A 20629-nucleotide genomic window follows, 5' to 3' on the forward strand; every position below is an offset into this window, starting at 1 on the left:
CTGAATTTACCACTCAAAATATCTCAACTTTTATTTTTTAAATTATGTTAAATGCAGTTAAGAGAAAAATCATGAAAGCATGGGGGGGATAGGAGGGATAGCTCCGTGGTTTGAACATTGGCCTGCTAAACCCAGGGTTGTCAGTTCAATCCTTGAGGGGGCCATTTAGGGAACTGGGGTAAAAATCTGTCTGAGGATTGGTCCTGCTTTGAGCAGGGGGTTGGACTAGATGACCTCCTGAGGTCCCTTCCAACCCTGCTATTCTATGAGTTGAGTAAGCCCAAACAGTCTGCAGCACATGAAACAATTAGTTCAGAAGTGAACTCTGCCACATTAATCTCAAATCAAGAACATGTGAGTTCCATGATTCCACGGCTGCAGAATTTTGTATTTTTCCCCAAGATACTATGAAATTCAACATTTCTGCCATGAAATGCATTCTTTTGCTGCAGCCAAGCAAGCACCTGACATTTTGTTTTCTGTCTAATTCTAATGTCAGAATACTTTCTAGGAAAAGAGAGAAAATAAATGAGATTTGCTGGATAACTGAATATCAAACTTCACATTAGGGATAGACACAATGGACCGAGGCACAACACAGGTCTGTGATGCAAAAGGTGTCTGCCAAAGACTGAGGTAAAATTCAGGGCAAATCTAGAGACATCTGGGAGGAGGCTGAGGAAATATGATCTCTGTGGCCAATACTAAATTATTACGGTGACCTTAATTCCCTTTTTGTCTTCACAGGGTTTTCAGACTCAACTTAGGAGGAGGGAGCTGAAGAAAGCAGTCACCTCCCAAGGATAGAGGATCTCAGTGTCAAACAAAAACAGGGGGAGCTGAGAATTGAAATAGAAGACAAAGTTGTCCCCCTGACATAGGCCCTGTGCAGCAACATCCTGAAGAGCTTGTTTGTTCAGCTGCCATTTTTCAGAGGAAATGGTGGATGTATTGAGTCAGGCCCAATTGAAAGTATGTCAACCAGACAGTCAGATGAGATTTTTCTACCTTGGTAACAATCCAGTTCGGGCCTGGAGATAGGATTCCTCTTGGTTTCCCCCCATTGGCTTACATATTCTGTCTATCTGTTGCATTCTCTGAGGATAGCAGAAATGGAGATTTATGGCAGGAAGTGCATTAGATCTCCAGGCCCACTACCCTGAACTCCAAGAAGCTGATGTCCCTACACAAACCGGACTGGGACTACAGAGAGTGACATGATTTGAGACCCATGAAAACTTTTCATCTCCAGAGGCTGAGATCAGTTGTCATCCTAGATACCTGGGGATTTAACTATAGCTTGCCCTTAAAGAGGTACAACTTGAGGCACCAGCGAAGAGCTCTCTGGACCCAAAAGATAAATGCAATTCTACAAGGAACTCTTCTCAATTAACTCTAACTCCTGATAAACAGAAACATCTCTTGTACTGTGTTTGCTACTGAGACTAGGAGGCAAGAATGTAACTCTCACTTTCACTGTTATTAAAAACCAATGCCTGGAAAGCAGTTCAGAAGAAATTTGAGGACTCAATCCCATTTCAACAGCTAATCTGGTGGCAATTCCCTCCACCGGAAAAAAATTCTCTTGATAAAGCAGAAAAACTGAGACTTCTCTAGGGACCCCTGCAAATCTCAAATTTGTCTTTCTATACTTTGTACAGTTTGTCACAACTATGGCTAGTGAACTTCTTGTGCTCAGGAGCTGGCCATTCAAAAATATATAGTTTTCTCAATGGAGAAAGAAACTGGAAACAGTTATACAATAAATAAAATGGGGCCCATGAAGAAAATGATGTGATTTTGTAATTAAAGGCAGTTGTACTGCATAAAATAAACAGTTAAATTAAAGGATTCAGACAACCTTAATTTCTGCTCTTTCCTAACTACTGAGTGCTTGTCTTTAATTTTATAAAGAATAAACTCTTACCCCAATATTTTCTGTTTCTGCTTGAATACCTCTCAGTCTTAGGGTACGTCTATACTTACCCGCTGGTTCGGCGGCAAGCAATCGATTTTCTGGGATCGATTTATCGCGTCTTGTCTAGACGTGATAAATTGATCCCGGAAGTGCTCGCCGTCGACACCAGTAATCCTGCTCCGTGAGAGGAGTAGGCGGAGTTGACGGGGGAGCCTGCCTGCCACGTGTGGACCCGCGGTAAGTACCTTTAAGTTCGAACTAAGATACTTCCACTTCAGCTACGTTATTCACGTAGCTGAAGTTGCGTATCTTAGTTCAAACTGGGGGCTTAGTGTGGACCAGCCCTTACAATCATATAATTTATGAAAATTAGCAATCATTGGCAAAAAGTCATGGAAGACAGCAGAGATTTCAGGAGGACTGAAAAATGGCAAACAGAGTGCCCATCTATAAAAAGGGAAATAAGGACAACCTGGGGCATTACAGACCAGTCAACTTAACTTCAGTGCCCAGAAAGATAAGGGAGCAAATAATTAAGCAATTTGCAAATACTTAGAAGATAACAAGATGAAAAGTAACAGTCAGCATGGATGTCAAGAACAAATTATGTCAGCCAACTGTACCAACTGGGTTCCAGGAAGTGGGCGGGCGGAAGCGGAAGCCTGCCCACTGCTAAAGGACGCCCCCCCAGCCTAAGGGGAGGATCTACAGGACCGGAAAACCAACTGATTTTAGGGGACAACTAATGAAATAACAGGGACAGGAGTGCAGTCAGAGGGTCAGAAGAAGAGAACCTGACGGGGACACCGAGCAGAGAACCCCGGACAGCGCACACTGCTCCTCGAAGGCGTCAAGGGAGCCAGTGGATGCCGCCCAGAGGAACTTTGCCCGGATACGTGAACGGACAGAGGATCGGAAACAGGCCCCACAGTCACAGGAGTCTCCATCGACCAACCTCCTCTCCCTGGTTTGATAGATGGCCGTTTTAGCCAGGGCCAAGAGGAGGTTGACCAGGAGGTCCTGTGACTTTGTGGGGCCACGGATAGGGAGGGGATAGAGAAGGAGGAGAGGGGAAAAGTGCAGCCAGAAACGTAACAGAATATTCGTGAGGAGCCGGTATAGGGCCTGCAACCTGGCGCACTCCAAGTAAACATGCGCCAGGGTCTCCCTCACGCCGCAGAAGGGGCAAGTGTCCGGGACAGGGGTAAACTGTGCCAAATAAATGCCCGTGCTCACGGCCCCATGAAGGAGCTGCCAGCTGATATCCCCGGCGGGCCTTGGGAACAGAGTGGAGTATAGGCTGGCCCACCGGGGTTTCTCACCCTCTAGAGGTGGCAGGAGGTCCCGCCACTTTGTGTCGGAGCGGGACATGAGGGTGAGGAAGTGGAGGATGTGGAGCACGAGCGTGTAGAGGTGTTTCCTTGGCATGGTCTGGAAACGAACCGGCTGCAAGTCGTGCAGCCGGCTCACGGAGAAGGGGTGGGGGGGCTGGTTGGGTCCACAGGGGAGGGGCCTGATGAAAAGGTCCGGAGGGCCTGGGGTGGAGGGTGGGCAGGGCTGCTCTCGTGCAGGACCTGGTCGAGGTAGGCCCGAGCAGCAGGCGGCAAAGAAGCCCTCACCTCCTGAAGTACGCACCGGGGAGTACAAGGCCTGGAGAGCCCCATGAGCTGAGCGAGCGTCAGGAGATCCAGCCAGTCTCCCTGGTCATAATCCAGGAGGTCTCCGACTCTGGTGACTTCTGCCAGGACCAATCTCTGGCGCTCTGAGTGGGACTCCACCACCTGCACACGGAGCTAGGGATTGTGTAGCAGGGGCTCCGCGAGGAGATCTGCCCCCTCGGTGGCCACCACTGACCTGGTCGCCGAGATCAGTTTCCAGGTCCGGAGGAGATCCTGGTAGAAGACCGGCAGCCCGGAGAGGTCTCGCGGAAGACCTCTCGGATTGAGAAAAAGGAGCTGCTGGTCGTATCGGAGCTCTCAGAAGTGGCGCAGGAAGACGTGTGCCAGTACTCTCCATGCCGGACTATCTGCACCATAAAGGAGCCTCTGCAGGGCCTGAAGGCAGAAGACATGGACCTGAGTGTGTAGGCACTTCAGGCCCTGCCCCCCCTCCTCCAGGGGCAGGTGGAGGACCCCTGCAGAGACCCAGTGCAGTCCTAGCCAAAAGAACTCCAGAATCGCTGTCCGGAGGTCGGCCAGGAAACCCGGGGCCGGGACCGAGCCTGGACAGGACTAGCTGATTGAGTACCAGCGCCCTCCCTCGAAGGGAGAGGCACCGGAGTAGTCCTGTCCATTTCCAGAGCCGCTCCGTCACCCTGCCCTGTAAATCGTGCCAGTTCTCCGGTGGAGACAGATGCGTTGCAGAGAGGTAAACTTCGAGATAGAGCAGCGGACATGTGCTTCACCGGACAGCCTGAAGCGCGGATGGGAGGGAGCTCGCCTGCCACCCGTCCCCGACCACCAGGCCAGAGCTCTTGACCTAGTTGACCCGGGTGGAGGAGGCCGTCGAGTACACGGTCTGGCAAGCCTCCACCTGCGCCAAGTCACCCGGGTCCTGGACCACGAGGGGCACAACGTCAGCGTACGCTGACAGGACCAGCCGCAGCTCCGGCTCCCGAAGCACCAACCCCGTCAACCTCCTGCGGAGGAGACAGAGGAAGGGCTCGATCGCCAGAGCGTACAGCTGGCCCAAGAGGGGGCACCCCTGCCGCACTCCCCACTCAAAGATGACCGGCTCGGTCAGGGTCCAGTTGAGCCTGACCAGACACTCTGCGGAAGCGTACAGCACCTGGAGAAAACCCACAAACTGGGATCCGAAGTCTAACGCTAGCAGAGTGCCCAGGAGATACCCGTGGTCCACCCTGTCCAACGCCTTCTACTGATCCAGGGACAGGAGGGCGAATGACAGACCATCCCTACACCCAAGCTCCAAGAGATCCTGGACCAGATACAAGTTATCAAAGATGGTACAGCCCGGGATGATGTAGGTCTGGTCTGGGTGGATCACGTCCTCCAGCACAGACCCCAGCTGCAGCAAGATGGCCTTTGCTATGATTTGTAGTCCGTGCAGAGGAGCGAGACGGGACGCCAATTCCGTAAGTCGCGGAGATCTCCCTTCTTTGGCAATAAGACGAGCCGGCTTGCCTGCACGAAAGAGAGAGGACCCCGCTCTGCAAGGACTTGGCCCAGACGGTGACTAGGTCCGGGCCGAGGACGTCCCAGAACACGCGGTAGAACTCCACAGTCAGCCCGTCCATGCCCAGAGATTTATTGGCGGGCATGCGGCGGAGGGCTTTCGAGAACTCGGCCAGAGAGAGAGGCAGCTCCAGCCGGTCCCGGTCGCCCATGCTGACTGTCGGGAGTCCGTCCCAGAGCACTCTGCAAGTGGTAGGATCAGTCGGATGCGGGGAGAAAAGGTTTGCATAGAAGGTCCTGGCCCTCTCGCACATCTCCGCCGGATCCGTGAGGGGGCTGCTGTCCTCTGCCAAGAGGCTCAACCAACTGTAGCGGGGCAGTTACCCCACTCCTGGGGGAAAAAGTAGGCTGATTGGGGAAGCGGCCACAGCTGGGGCCACATCCAATGAGGCCACAGCTGGCCCTGATATAAGGGCTAAAGGCAGAGCTGGGTCAGTCTCACTCCAGCCGTGGAGTGGGAAAGACCTAGCTGCAGGGGAGCACAGAGTACTTAAAGCAGAGCAATTCTGGGGAAGGGCAAGAGGAGTTGGGGAGTTCCAGCCTGGCAACTCCCCAGGCTGAGGCCATGTTAAAGGCCTAGGGAGATACTGGGGCTGCAGGGAAAGGCAGCTGGTCCAATCCCCTCGACAGTGATGAGTGGCCATTACAGACGGCAGTGTGCCCCAGAGAATGGGGGCTAGATGACAACTGCCAGTAGCCACTGAGGCAAGCTGGGCTTAGAGGGTTGGGGGTTCCCCTGGGAGGGGAGACCTACAGTGTGCGGGTGAAGGAAGGAAAAGGGCACTGGGGTCTGGGAAGGATCCGAGGCAGGCGAGACACCAGTCAGCAGGAGGTGTTCTGAGGCTTTGGAATTGAGCTAATTCCCGGATAACCAGCAGGAGGCACCGCAGTGGTGAGTGCTCAACTTGCTACACCAACCTAATAGCTTTTTTGAGAGGGTAACAAGCCTTGTGGCTAAAGTGGTAGATGTGGTATATCTTGACTTTAGAAAGGTTTTTGATGCTGTCTCGCATGACCTTCTCATAAACTAGGGAAATACAACCTAGATGGAGCTACTATAAGGAGAGTGCATAACTTTTTTCTAGGAAAGGTTTTCCAACCAGTTATCAGTGGTTCACAGTCAAGCTGGAAGGGCATATTAAGTGGGGTCCCACAGGGATGAGTTCTGGGTCTAGTTCTGGTCAATATCTTAATCATTTATTTAGATAATGGCACAGAGAGCATATTTACAAAGTCTGCAGATAACAACCTAAGAGGGGTTGCAAGGGCGTTGGAGGGTAATATTAAAAGTCAAAATGATCTGGACAAACTGGACAAATGGCCTGAAGTAAACAGGATGAAATTCAATAAGGACAGTACTCCACTTAAGATGGAACAATCAGTAGCATACATACAAAATGGGAAATGACTTCCTAGGAAGGAATATGCTGGAAAGAGATCTGGAGGTCATAGTGGATCACAAGCTAAATATGAGTCAACAGTGTAACACTGTTGCAAAAAAAGTAAACATCATTCTGGGATGTATTAGCTGGAGTGTTGTAAGCAAGACACGAGAAATAATTCTTCTGCTCTACTCCACGCTGACTAGGCCTCAACTGGAGTATTGTGTCCAGTTCTGGGTGCCACATTTCAGGAAAGATGTGAACAAACTGGAGAATGTCCAAAGAAGAGCAACAAAAATTATTAAAGGTCTAGAAAACTTGACCTCTGAGTAGGGCCCTACTAAATTCATGACCATGAAAAACACATCAAACTGTAAAATCTGGTCTTTTGTGTGCTTTTACCATATACTATACAGATTTCACAAGGGGGGGACCAGCATTTCTCAAACTGGGGGTCCTGACCCAAAAGGGCATTACAGGGGGGCTGCAAGGTTATTTTAGGGGGGTTGTGGAATTGCTACCATTACTTCTGCACCTGCTGCCTTCAGAGTTGGGTGGCCAGAGGGTGGTGGTTGCTGACCGAGGGCCTAGCTCTGAAGGCTGCATCACAGCCTTCAGAGCTGGGTTCCTGGCCAGCAGCCGCTGCTCTCCAGCTGCCCAGTTTTGAAGGCAGCACTACTGCCAGTAGCAGCGCAGAAGTAAGGGTAGCAGTACCGCAACCCCCAGACAACTCTATTTTGGGTCACTACAATTACACCATGAAATTTCAATTTAAATAGCTGAAATAGTGAATTTTACAATTTTTAAAATCCTGTGACCGTGAAATTGACCAAAATGAACTATGAATTTGGTAGGGCCCTACCTGTAAGGGATGATTGAAAAAATTGGGTTATTTTAGTCTGGAGAAGAGAAGACTGAGGGGATATAACAGTTTTCAAGTATCAGGGGGTAGCCGTGTTAGTCTGTATCTACAAAAACAACAAGGAGTCTGGTGGCACCTTAAAGACTAACAGATTTATTTGGGCATAAGCTTTCGTGAGTAAAAACCGGATGCATAGCATCCGAAGAAGTGAAGTTTTTACTCACGAAAGCTTATGCCCAAATAAATCTGTTAGTCTTTAAGGTGCCACCAGACTCCTTGTTGTTTTTAACAGTTTTCAAGTACATAAAAGGTTGTTACAAGGAGGAGGGAGAAAAATTGTTCTCCCTAACCTCTCAGAACAGGACAAGATGCAATGGGCTTAAATTGCAGCAGGAGTGGTTTAGGCTGGACATTAGGAAAAATTTCCTAACTGTCAGGGTGGTTAAGCACTGGAATAAATTGTCTATGGAGGTTGTGGAATCTCCATCATTGGAGATTTTTAAGGTTAAAAAAAACTCCTGCCAGGGATGCTCTAGATAATACATAGTCCTGCCTAGATGACCCCTCGAGGTCCCTTCCAGTGGTACAATTTTGTGAAAACATACAGCATGGCAACAAAAAGATTAAACTTCTTAAGAATTGTAAGTCAGTTGGAAGACAAAGGTCATGATTTAAAAAAAAAAAAAAATCTCGTGAGGATTCTGAAGTCTTTTTTCCATTAAGTTTGGATTTAAATTCTTAAATGGAGAACTCCTCATTAAGAAAGGATGAAAACAGGAATAAGATTACACTTGTACATAGGAAATAATTATTTGACATTCTCTACTTAAAGGAAAAAAGGACTGATTTTGTCAAAAGTAACTATCGATTATGCATTCTGGTCACTTGACATACTCTGAAGATAAATACAGGACCATTGGTATTACACAAATGTTGATGGGTTTATACACTTCATCTACTGTAGCTGTCCTTTAAATCATGTTTGTAAAATATTTCAAGATCTTTGAACGACAGCGAAGAGGAGCAAAATTATTAGTCTCCATCCCTAGTTATATAATATTATGGCAGAGAAAGAATTATCGTTATTTAGTTACAGCATATTCTTGGTGAGGTTTTTAGTTTAGGTATTTGGGAGGGTTGGGGGGAGGAAGAAGGTTAACAATTCTTTTCCATTATGTTTAAAGAAAATACCTGCATGTTGCTTTCCAAATATGTTCAGTTAAGAGGCTGAAAATAAAATCTGCTTATAGGATGTTTTGCTGCAAGGCAAAAAGTGTAATTAAATCATCAGGTACAGGTTTGAAAAGCTAGTATTAACAGTACATCTTTGATATATTAAACAGTAATGGGACGTGAACATATGGGATGACCAGGTAGCTGTCCTGCAGATGTCCTGAATCAGCACCTGGGCCAGGAAGGCTGCTGACAAGGCTTGCGCTCTGGTCAAATGGGCGGTTATGATTGCTGGCGGTGGCATCTTTGCCTGTTTGTAGCAAAACCTGATGCAGGTGGTAATCCATGAAGAAATTCTCTGAGCAGAAACAGGAAGGCCTTCATCCTGTCCGCCACCGCAATGAAGTGTTGCGTCGACGTACGGAACAGTTTAGTCCTGTCAATATAAAAGGCTAGCATTCTCCTAACATCCAGAGAGCATATATAGTCTATGCTCCTCATCTGACTTATGAGGTTTTGGAAAGAAGACTGATAAAAATATATCCATGTTAGTAGGAAACTGCGAAACTACCTTGGGGAAAAAAGGCTGGCTGCAGTTGAACCTTGTCCTTAGAGAACACTGTGTAGGGCAGCTCTGATGTAAGGGCTCTGATTTCAGAGACCCTACAGGCTGATGTTATTGCCAGCAGGAAGGAGACTTTCCATGAGAGAAGAAGGAGGGAACAAAAAGCCAACTGCTCAAAGGGAAGACCCAGGAGCCTTGACAGGACAAGGTTCAGGTCCCAAGGTAGGACAGAGTCACGGACTTGAAGGTAGAGCCACTCGAGACCTTTTAGAAACCGGACCATTGTGTGATGAGCAAAGAGTGACCTGCCCTGAACTGGAGGGTGGAAGGCTGAAACAGCTGCCAAGTGGACTCTGATTGATGAAAGTGACAGGCCATGGAGCTTGAAGTGCAGAAGGTAGTCTAGGAACAACTGGAGTGAGGCCTGTTCAGGCAAAAGATTTTGGTCCAACGCCCAACATGCCAACCACTTTCACTTAGCCAGGTAGGTCACCCTGGTGGAGGGCTTTCTGCTACCCATCCATACCTGTTTAACACAGGCCGAGCATGCCTGTTCCTCCGTATTCAACCATGCAGCAACCAAGCTATCAGGTGCAGAGCTGTCAGATTTGGGTGCAGTAGTCACCCGTGCTTCAGCAATGATTTTAACAGAGCTGCTATGGAGAGCTCCAGAATGCCAAACTAGAAATATTGCATAGAAGCTCCTTTTCCTGTTTAGTATTTGGGACTCCAGTTTTTAAAAAAGTTAAAGAAATTCCCAGACAAATTTTAAGATGTAACTATGGTTGACTGTGCATCAGTAATTTATAGATAAAACACGCTACATGGAAGTTATAATTATGGCAAAAACAAAGTTAAATGTTACACCAAAAAGAAAAACATATTAACCTAGTAAATGCATAGTTAAGGCACCCAAACAACCTTAATCTGCTCTGTAGTGAAGCCAGAAGAGAAACTACTAAAAAACCCTCCAATATGCCTTTAAAAATCAGTTTACATCTAGCGCCACAAACAATAAAATGCCTTTATTATTATTATTGCATTTCATCATGATAGGGCAGAGTTAAGACTGTTTGAGAGCCTTGTGTATTTTTCACCTTAACAGTATTTGATTTAACAAATATACAGTATAGACGTCCAATAAATCAAACTGATTTTCAGAGTTAAAAGGAAAAATTCACCCATATAAAAATCAATGCTTGTAATCCCAAACCTACCACTATTATTTTACAGTTTCACAATTCCAGTGGAACAACATAGCCCACTTGTAGTAGTCACGGTTTCAGAGTTGGAGATAATATCTCAGGTAGCTAGGTCCAATACCACAGACAGCTTTGAAATGGACCTTGAAATAAACTCTCAGTGGGGAGCAAATACAAAAAATGCAGCACTGAGATGACCTCTGTTGATAAGCAGTCAGGCTGCTGCTGTATTTTGTACTAGTTGAAGCTTTTTCAAGGTGCGCGGCTTCATTCTCAGATACAAATTGCAATAATCAACCCATAATCACAAATGCATGTACTGCTGTGGCCAGGTCTGAACCAGATAGGAAGGGGTGCACATCAAAGTGAGCATTTGTGGATTCCATGAGTATTTGGGCATCCAACAACAGTTCGATGTTCCACAAAGACCCCATGGCTGTGGAATGATTTGGCAATCTGAAGGCAGTGATACCCAACAGTACTAGACATTACAGAGAAGGAAAGTTCTTTATAGCACTTCCTCTTTTTACCATCATCATCCTTATACCTAGGTTCAGCTTTAGACAGGTTTTCTTGATTCGGGCACTGTGAAAGCTGGGAGAAAGTGCCATTTACATATGAGGCAAAGGAGTTGTAGAAATTCCTTGTGTTTGAATCTGTCTGTACCAGATCACATTTTCTACAGCCAATAACCAAGCTTGCTTCCCTCCCACATTTACTTCTACAAGCTATCCAAAAAGCAGGGCACGTGTGCACATGGATAAAATAAGGCTCTGCTGCTGGAGTGTGAAGTTGTACAAGGAAGAGGCTGCAATTCATTATTTCTTCTAACCCCATGAAAAATGTTCACCTGTTCTGTTTCCTATTTTCCTGACTTACATATAAAGCTAACCAGACTCATATTAAAGGTCAAGTTCTGCTCACTTTACTCAGGTGCCTTAAATGATACCAGTCACATGAATAAGACCAGCAGATTTTGGCTCTACCAGTAACATTTAAAGGTAGTAAAAATCAAAGCATGATAAAAAGATCCCAATATTGGCTATAAATATTAGTACAGAATTAACTGATATTTTAGTCATGATCTGGAAGTGCTCTCTGTACAAGAATCAATCTTCAGTATTTCTTAGATTAAATGCTTATCTACAGTGGTTAAGATCCATGTCCAGATGATATTCCTTCACTGTGCTAAGTATGGCCATTTTAATGATATTTAGTTTCATGTCCAGTTATATGCTAGGGTTCTGGATTTAGGGCACAGCCTTTAACTATTTTTTAAAGAACAGTTTTGATCTTTTTAAAGAACATAATTTTTTAAATAAAAACTTGATAGGGACTTGTACTGGAAAGGCAATGAATTACACAATCATATATGCCATAGGCCTTCACTGGATGGACTGCTAAAGTGTATTTGATTTTGAGTCTTTTATTGTTCAAATGTAATTCTCATATTGTCAAGATACCAGCAACTAAAGTAAGGACTTTTTTTTTTTTTTGGTTAAAGAGTCACACTGACGACATTACTGCAGCTGCAATATTAAAAGGGAAGCTACCAAAAATGATTTGAGAATGCATACATTTACTGTCTTGAAGCATATGGTTTAACCGGTTTAACACATATACTTTGTGGTAAAAACAGTGATAAATACTATGCTATGGAACACAGCAACCAGACCGAGTAACAGGGTCAAAAATGTTAATGCCACACTCTGGTTGAGAATGTAATCACTTTCTGGTGAAAAGGAATCCGTACCCTCTCCAACAGTTGTCAACCTGCCAGTCAGAGCAATGAATAGAAATGAAGCAACTAGAACCTGCAACAATGACCTGGGGAAGTCTGCAACACCTCAGATACCTTTCTCTTTGCAGAGGTTTTTCAGCTGAATCTACAATATACTTACGAAGGATAGTTAACAAAAAAGTTACAGAAGGTTCTGTAACTGAGTCAAAAAGGAAACTTTGACAGTACTGCCACCACAACTGCCTCATTTAAGGCAAGAGAGACACTAAGAGAAAGGAAACAGTAAACTGATCTCAGCCAGGTGATGCCAAGATGTTTCAAGAGCTTTTACTAGTTGCCACTAGAGGACAATCTTTACTGGAGAGCAAGAACCCATCAATTTTGGATTAGGTGATACCAGTGTGCTGATTAATTACAGTTTTCCACTTACTAAAAATGTTTTCCATTGAAAGTTTTACAAAAATTGAATTATCCTTTAATCAGAAAAATACGTCTAGCCGAAAAGATCTATCTGTTCGCAACATATACCCAGGATACGAATGTTACATGTACATTAAAATGCTGACGACTACATTTAAGAATGAGAAAAATCAATTAAACTCAGAACAAATATCAAGAAATGCTAAATTATAAATCCTTAGTCAATTTCAATTTTGAAACAGCTGAACAACAAAGATTGCTACTTTAGTCACCAAGGTAAGATTTCAGGTTACCTTTCCATCTTACCTCCCCAAAACCAACAGAATTTGTTCTTACCTGTTAACTGGACCTCTAGCCAATTCCTCCAGCATTAATCTAGAACATTAGGTTTACATTCCTGCCAACACGTACAGAACAGAGTAACTTGGAAAACCTTGAGATATCAGTGCACGATTCAACATCTGCTTTATTTTGCAATTTCCTAGAGAGGGGGGGGGGGGGGGGGGAGAAAAAAAGAAAGTAATCTACTCAGACAGGTATACAAAGAATTAATTGAATTTTAAGACTAGAATAGGGTTTGTTTGGTTTTTTGATTCACTGGTTATATTAAAACTCCTAGCCTGGTTGTCAAAAATATCAGTACATCCTGTTAATCTATACATTCAAGATTCACTGATGACACAATACAGCTGATGAGTTTTTGGTAGATTAGTTTGTCTCAAATGTATTTGGGCAAGTTTAGCTAATTAAAAGGCAGCTTTCATATTTCAACAGTCAATGCTCTTTCTTTACTTTTATCCATGTGAATCAGGAGGATTGAGTTCTATGTCTGGGCTAGATTTTGATTTTAAAGCACAAACCTCTACTGCTGGAAAAGACACTAGAAAGAGAGCTGAGTATGTATAATTAATGTATACGCTCTTTGTGACAGAGACTGTCTCTCTTAGAGTTTGTAAAGTGCCTACCACTGTGGGGATAGGCCCTCAAATAAATGTGTAATTTCAGCCTCAGGTCAGCCTAGACCTGAGGAAGAGCTCTGTATAGTTTAAAAGCTTGTCTCTCTCACAAACAGAAGTTGGTACAATAAAAGATATTACCTCCACCTTGTCTCACCAATATCCTAGGACTGACATAGCTACAATACTGCATAATTGATAGATACATTTAAAAAAAATTAACTCCAAAAATATTTTAAATGCCGTTTTCACAACAGAAAAGAGATGAGTAATATAAAATATATTTATATCAAACATGGTTCTATTCCACAAAAGTTACCAAGACTGGTATACTGGGGGAAGGAACCAGACTGGAGCAAAAGCCCCAAGAAAAAATCTGCCTAAGTAGCCAGAGTTTCTAAGTTAGGTCATTCTAAGTTAGGTCCACACTTGTTGTAGCTAAAGATTACCTCCACCTACCTATATACAAAAACAAACAAAAAAGTGGGTTTCTGGGGCATGTGGAACCTAGAGGTCAAAGATCTGTTTGGAACTTTGTTTTCCCCAAGAAAGATGTCCTGATTACATCTCCTTCTGGGAAAAGCCTGTGCTCTAGTAGAATGAGTGGAAGAGAAGACAAGACAAAGTATGCTCGTCATTTAGTAACAGATAGAAATACACTCTGTAATCCATGTAGATATTCTCTATGCCAGAATAGCTTGTCCCTTAACTATTTTGAGGGAGGTGAGTGTCTAGCCAGCTAATATAAGGCTTTAGCCACATCCAGAACATGCTATTTCTCAAGTGGAGTGGGGTTCTGGAAAGAAAATAGGGGAAATATTTGATTGATTTAGGTAAAATTAAAAGAATTTTGGGAATAAATTTAGGAGGCCATAACACCACTTTATCTGTGGATTATAGAGTGGGAACAGTCAGCCACAAGTGCTTGGGAGTCACATCCTTCTTGTTGATGTAATGGACACAAGAAAAACTGTCTTGAAAGTAAGGTGGTGAAGAGAGCACTTGCAATGGGGGCTCCAGAAGACCTTTTAAGACCGTGAGATCTTAGGAAGAAGTTAGCTGGCTCCCTGTTGGACAAGTGTGGATAAATTCTTTTAAAGAGCTTCAGAACAGTAGGGTAAGAAAACACAGATCATGACTCAACTGGAGGGTGGCATGCTGAAATTGTTGCAAGGTGAACCCTAACTGAACTAGAGAGTCATGAGAGCTTTTACTGTAGTGTGTAGTCAAGAATCTTGGGAATGGAAGCCTTCAGAAGATCAATATTGTTCTAAGCAGTCCTTATTGAGAATCTCTTCCATTTCTCTTTGTGGAAGTCTACTCTGCAGTAATCGCTCTCAAAACCTACTCTGAACAGTCTATCTGTGGCGCTTCACCAACCAACTTCTAGGTTGAGAGGTGTAATGACTTCAAGTCTAAGTAGAAAATTTTATTCTGATTCAGTGATATGTCTGGGAAATCTGGTAGTGTGAATCGGGGGTTGAGCTGATATGTGAATTAGATCTGTCGTCAGAACTGGCTGGGCCAATAAGGAGTTCGGTATAGTCTGTGCTGTATTTTTCATATTATTTTGGGTAGAGAAGCAAACAGAAGGTCCTGTTTCCAGGATGTGAGAAAAGCATCCTCTACAGATCTTCAACTCGTGTGTTCTGGAGCAGAATTTTGGGCACTGTGTTCTCTTTGTTGGCAAATAAGTCTATGATGAGAGTACCCCCCTAGTGACACATTCGAATAAGGACAGACATTCTGAGGGACGACTTGTGATTGGTTACGGATTGCCCGTTGTGATCAGCTAGGGTGTTTCCGAAACCTGGCAGGTGAAGGGCTATCAGAGCTATCCCATGTGTCAGGCACTAATTCCAAAACTTGATGGCCTCACAAAACAGGAGCAATGAGTGAACCCTGCCTAGTTTCTTTACCTAATGCATTGCAGACACATGGTCTGTGAGAATGTGTGTGATAGTCTGATTGCCCAAGTGCCAACATTTAAATCAAGTCATGAATCGCCTCTTGCTGCTAAACTCCTTGTATCTGAAGGTATTTTAAGAGTGCACCACATTTTATTCCTTAAACATCTGTGATCACTGTCTTTGTAGGTGAAAGAGTGGGAAAAAAGTACCCCTTTGTGCACTGAGTGTCTATCCATCAATTTATGATACCAGAATATGAAATAGGATTATTAAGCATGTCTGAGTCTCATTCCATACACTGATTTTAGCCAGCCTTGCAATGGTCTTAGAAGTCTCACTAGCATGGAAGTGCAAGTTGGCATGTGACCCATGAGTTTTAGACAACTCAAGACTGAGTGACCAATTTGCTTTGATACAAGAGATAAATGTCAAAATAGAGTGAAGTGTCTTTAGAAAGGTTATACCAACCCCAGGTTAAGAAGAGACCACTTGCCTACTCCTTACCTATTACCCTCTGAGAAAGAAGGCTGGTTTCTCCCAGAGGAAACCACCACCTTCACTAGGCATCAAGCCTCCTGTATAGTCATCTGGACAGCAGGTTTGGTATGAAAGTTGAGAGTCACAAACAAACCAGTCATCCCTGAACCTGACTTTCAGATGTCATCTTCCCTGTTTTATCAGCTTAGACAGGAATAACCTCAACCACTGATAGATGGGTACTTATCTCTAAAGGGTATTCTAATTCCACTCCTTTATCATTTCCCACATTCCTTCCCTGTCCCTTTTCAACCTTTCTCACAAGAACCAACTGAAAGAAGAGAGAATCTCCCTGATCTGTCTTAGAGCCATAGATAAGATGTCTATGGAATTCAGAGGAAGAAATTTCTACTCCTAATATTTCCTTATTCTGGAAAAAGAGAAAAGGGGGAAGCCTTCATGCTATATCGATCTGAGAAGGTCAAACAAATACATACACCTTCTCAGATTCAAGATGGTAACGGTAGCCCCTAGCTACGTTTGTTTGTTGAGCCCTAGTTTGTTGAGAAAGAGAAATACCTTGTCCCATGTCAGCAATTCATACTTCAAATAATGTTTTGTAATTTGCTATACATAATTGAAGTGAGGTAGAATGGGCTTTCTTACCAAAGAAAGTGAACCTTTCAGGATCTTTACCCTTGGGAATCACTCCCGCTGGGCCAACTGGGCTACTGGTCTTCCTGATAATGGGTGAGTAAAGGATTACTCAATGCTCCTTTATGGCCCTGTGCATCTTTTCTCTACTCTCTTTGCTATAGAGGCAAGAGTAGCAGGAGTCTGCCATGAACTTTACAGATGGCTCTAGGTTGCCCTTATAAGGGCATGGCTATTCTACCTGGATCAGTGAAGTATAAGATACCTAAAATCTTATAGGCCTTGGCTTCAGTTAATGTTGTCTCAAGTTCTGGTGTATCAGCTAATTGAGATAGTAAATCCTGAAAGTCATCAGGTGCTCGAACCGAGACCGAGTCTCCCTGACAGGTGACAAAGTTGAGGGGTATTTGGGAAAGGCTATATGGTATTGGTCCAGTTGTTCTGGACCGGTTTCCTTCTCTTGTTCTTTGTCTTTGTCCAGGCTGGTAGCAGATATGGCTGCTGTAAGTCTTGAGGTCAATGCTGCAGAAGTACAAGAATATCTGCATTTATGCAATAAGATAGGGAGAGAGCTAATACTGGGTGTTCTACAGCAGTTCTCACACTACAGGGCAGAGCTGCCAAGGAAGGCGCAAGAATGTGTCAGTGTTTGTTTGATCTTCGTGGGTTGTAGTTGTGTTCACCACTGAAAAGTACAAGAGATAGAGAAAGTGTCATACAGTGAAGTTGGCATGGGAAAACCTTGTTTTTCTGTGATTAATCAAGAAAAGAACTAATATCAAGGCTATAACCAGGAAGTCTAGAATGCCATGCTACGTGAAGGAAAAGTATTAGGATAATGTCCTACTTTATGTTTTTGGGAGAGGGGGGAGGTTTAGACTAATGACATTACTGCCCTTTCCTCTAAATTCATAAGCAAACGATCAGTTGTCTTGATTTTAGTAGGATGTGGTCAGAGATACTATTGAAGGGGCCAAATCTCATTTATACTGCTCTGGCTGTATGCAAGGGTCTGAGAGAGAGAGAGAGAGAGAGAGAGAGAGAGAGAGTGTGTGTGTGTGAGATCGATCAGAGTTGTTATAGAAAAATAAAGTTGCGGATTACAACATTTTAAAAAACTGAGAGAAGTAACTAGCATCAGTGAGCATGGTTAAGCTAATATTCATAGAAGTGCAACTGATAGCATTTAAGGCAGGCAGCACAGAGAGAAATGATACAAGTTTCACCACACTACCACCACATAGAATATAAAGGTTGGAAGGGAACTCAGGAGGTCATCTAGTCCAACCCCCTGCTCAAAGCAGGGCCAATCCCCAGACAGACTTTTTACCCAAGATCCCTAAATGGCCCCCTCAAGGATTGAACTCACAACCCTGGGTTTAGTAGGCCAATGCTCAAACCACTGAGCTACCCCTCCCTGATTAAAGGTAGGTCGTAATAATTATGAGAATTTATGCTTCCTATTAAGGATATATCAAATTAAACCAAAACTTACTTATACATTATAGCAAAGAAGCCTGAAGCATTAAATAAGAAAAGAAATTAAGAGGGAAGGGATAAAAGGTCTCAAGAACATTAAAGCTTTGATTATTTGCCAAATTCCTAGCGAATACTATGAAAAATACACTCCACATGAAAAAAATGGCTTTGTACCCAAAGTGAAAGCTTAAAATATAAAAAATTACTTCTAAAAAACTGCATGTCTGTGTACTGGCGGAGTGGCTTCCCACTGAGTCAGAGGAGGGACCGCCCCTTGATCCCTGGTGAGCAGAGTCAGACTGGGCTTGGGCCTCCCACTGGCAGTTAAGGAATGGGACAGGAAGTATAAAGGAGGAGCCCCGCAGCTCAGCTGTGCTGGAACCGCCCAGAGGAGACAGATGCCTTCTGCCCACTCCAGGGGCTGGAGCCTGAGAAGGATTCTTACCTCGCTAAAGACTAGCTGGAGCTGTTGGAGCCACCAGCAAAACTGAGGCATTGAGGAGTGGCTGGGACTGCTGCTGCCAATCTACCCCAGGGAAGTGGAGGACCCCATGGATCCAGGTACACTCCAAGGGGAGGGTAGCAAGTGGCTCAGGGACAGCTGACTCCAGTCTGGCTGCAGTGCTCCCTGAAACCCAGTCAGTGTGTTGCAGCCAGGATCCCCGCTGACCAAGTGGCAGAACACTCTGCCACTGTTAGGGCCATGGGCTGGGACCTCGTGGAGCAGGGTGGGCTTGGGTCCCCCTACCCCTTGCCACCCCACCCTTAAGCCAAAAGGCCTGCGTGAGTCTGCCATCTACCTGAAGCAAGACATGAGGCAATAGGCTGCCTAGATCTTGCACGATCTAAAAAATAAAAAGGAGTCATTTAAAAAATGGAAACTAGGACAGATTACAAAGGATGAATATAGGCAAACAACACAGGAATGCAGGGGCAAGATTAGAAAGGCAAAGGCACAAAATGAGCTCAAACTAGCTACGGGAATAAAAGGAAACAAGAAGACTTTTATCAATACATTAGAAGCAAGAGGAAGACCAAAAAGACAGGGTAGGCCCACTGCTTAGTGAAGAGGGAGAAACAGTAACAGGAAACTTGGAAATGGCAGAGATGCTTAATGACTTCTTTGTTTCGGTCTTCACCAAGAAGTCTGAAGGAATGCCTAACATAGCGAATGCTAATGGGAAGGGGGTAGGTTTAGCGGATAAAATAAAAAAAGAACAAGTTAAAAATCACTTAGAAAAGTTAGATGCCTGCAAGTCACCAGGGCCTGATGAAATGCATCCTAGAATACTCAAGGAGCTAATAGAGGAGGTATCTGAGCCTCTAGCTATTATCTTTGGAAAGTCATGGGAGACGGGAGAGATTCCAGAAGACTGGAAAAGGGCAAATATAGTGCCCATCTATAAAAAGGGAAATAAAAACAACCCAGGAAACTACAGACCAGTTAGTTTAACTTCTGTGCCAGGGAAGATAATGGAGCAAGTAATTAAGGAAATCATCTGCAAACACTTGGAAGGTGGTAAGGCGATAGGGAACAGCCAGCATGGATTTGTGAAGAACAAATCATGTCAAACCAATCTGATAGCTTTCTTTGATAGGATAACGAGCCTTGTGGATAAGGGTGAAGCTGTGGATGTGCTATACCTAGACTTTAGTAAGGCATTTGATACAGTCTTGCATGATATTCTTATCGATAAACTAGGCAAATACAATTTAGATGGGGCTACTATAAGGTGGGTGCATAACTGGCTGGATAACCGTACTCAGAGAGTTGTTATTAATGGTTCCCAATCATGCTGGAAAGGCATAACGAGTGGGGTACCGCAGGGGTCTGTTTTGGGACCGGCTCTGTTCAATATCTTCATCAACGACTTAGATATTGGCATAGAAAATACGCTTATTAAGTTTGCGGATGATACCAAACTGAGAGGGATTGCAACTGCTTTGGAGGACAGGGTCATAATTCAAAATGATCTGGACAAATTGGAGAAATGGTCTGAGTTAAACAGGATGAAGTTTAACAAAGACAAATGCAAAGTGCTCCACTTAGGAAGGAAAAATCAGTTTCACACATACAGAATGGGAAGAGACTGTCTAGGAAGGAGTACGGCAGAAAGGGATCTAGGGGTTATAGTGGACCACAAGCTAAATATGTGTCAACAGTGTGATGCTGTTGCAAAAAAAGCAAACATGATCCTGGGATGTATTAACAGGTGTGTTGTGAGCAAGACACGAGAAGTCATTCTTCCGCTCTACTCTGCTCTGGTTAGGCCTCAGCTGGAGTATTGTGTCCAGTTCTGGGCGCCGCATTTTAAAAAAGATGTGGAGAAATTGGAAAGGGTCCAGAGAAGAGCAACAAGAATGATTAAAGGTCTTGAGAACATGACCTATGAAGGAAGGCTGAAAGAATTGGGTTTGTTTAGTTTGGAAAAGAGAAGACTGAGAGGGGACATGATAGCAGTTTTCAGGTATCTAAAAGGGTGTCATAAGGAGGAGGGAGAGAACTTGTTCACCTTAGCCTCTAAGGATAGAGCCAGAAGCAATGGGTTTAAACTGCAGCAAGGGTGGTCTAGGTTGGACATTAGGAAAAAGTTCCTAACTGTCAGGGTGGTTAAACACTGGAATAAATTGCCTAGGGAGGTTGTGGAATCTCCATCTCTGGAGATATTTAAGAGTAGGTTAGATAAATGTCTATC

General features: G+C 44.3%; 1 protein-coding gene across 3 annotated transcripts in view; it reads right to left on the reverse strand.

Moving 5' to 3' along the window:
* The window catches only part of PPM1B (protein phosphatase, Mg2+/Mn2+ dependent 1B), a 119402-nt gene that overhangs the window by 48621 nt on the left and 50152 nt on the right, over positions 1-20629 (reverse strand). For 2 of the 3 annotated variants that reach the window (XM_054021616.1, XM_054021614.1), the window contains exon 2: positions 12794-12938. The exons of the other annotated variant lie outside the window; for it this stretch is intronic. The gene's annotated coding sequence lies outside the window, so the exon portion shown is untranslated. The remainder of the gene's footprint in view (positions 1-12793; positions 12939-20629) is intronic. 3 annotated transcript variants of the gene reach the window in all.

The sequence above is a fragment of the Malaclemys terrapin genome, chromosome 3 (genome assembly GCF_027887155.1).
Source record: "Malaclemys terrapin pileata isolate rMalTer1 chromosome 3, rMalTer1.hap1, whole genome shotgun sequence".
Taxonomy (NCBI): Eukaryota; Metazoa; Chordata; order Testudines; family Emydidae; genus Malaclemys; species Malaclemys terrapin.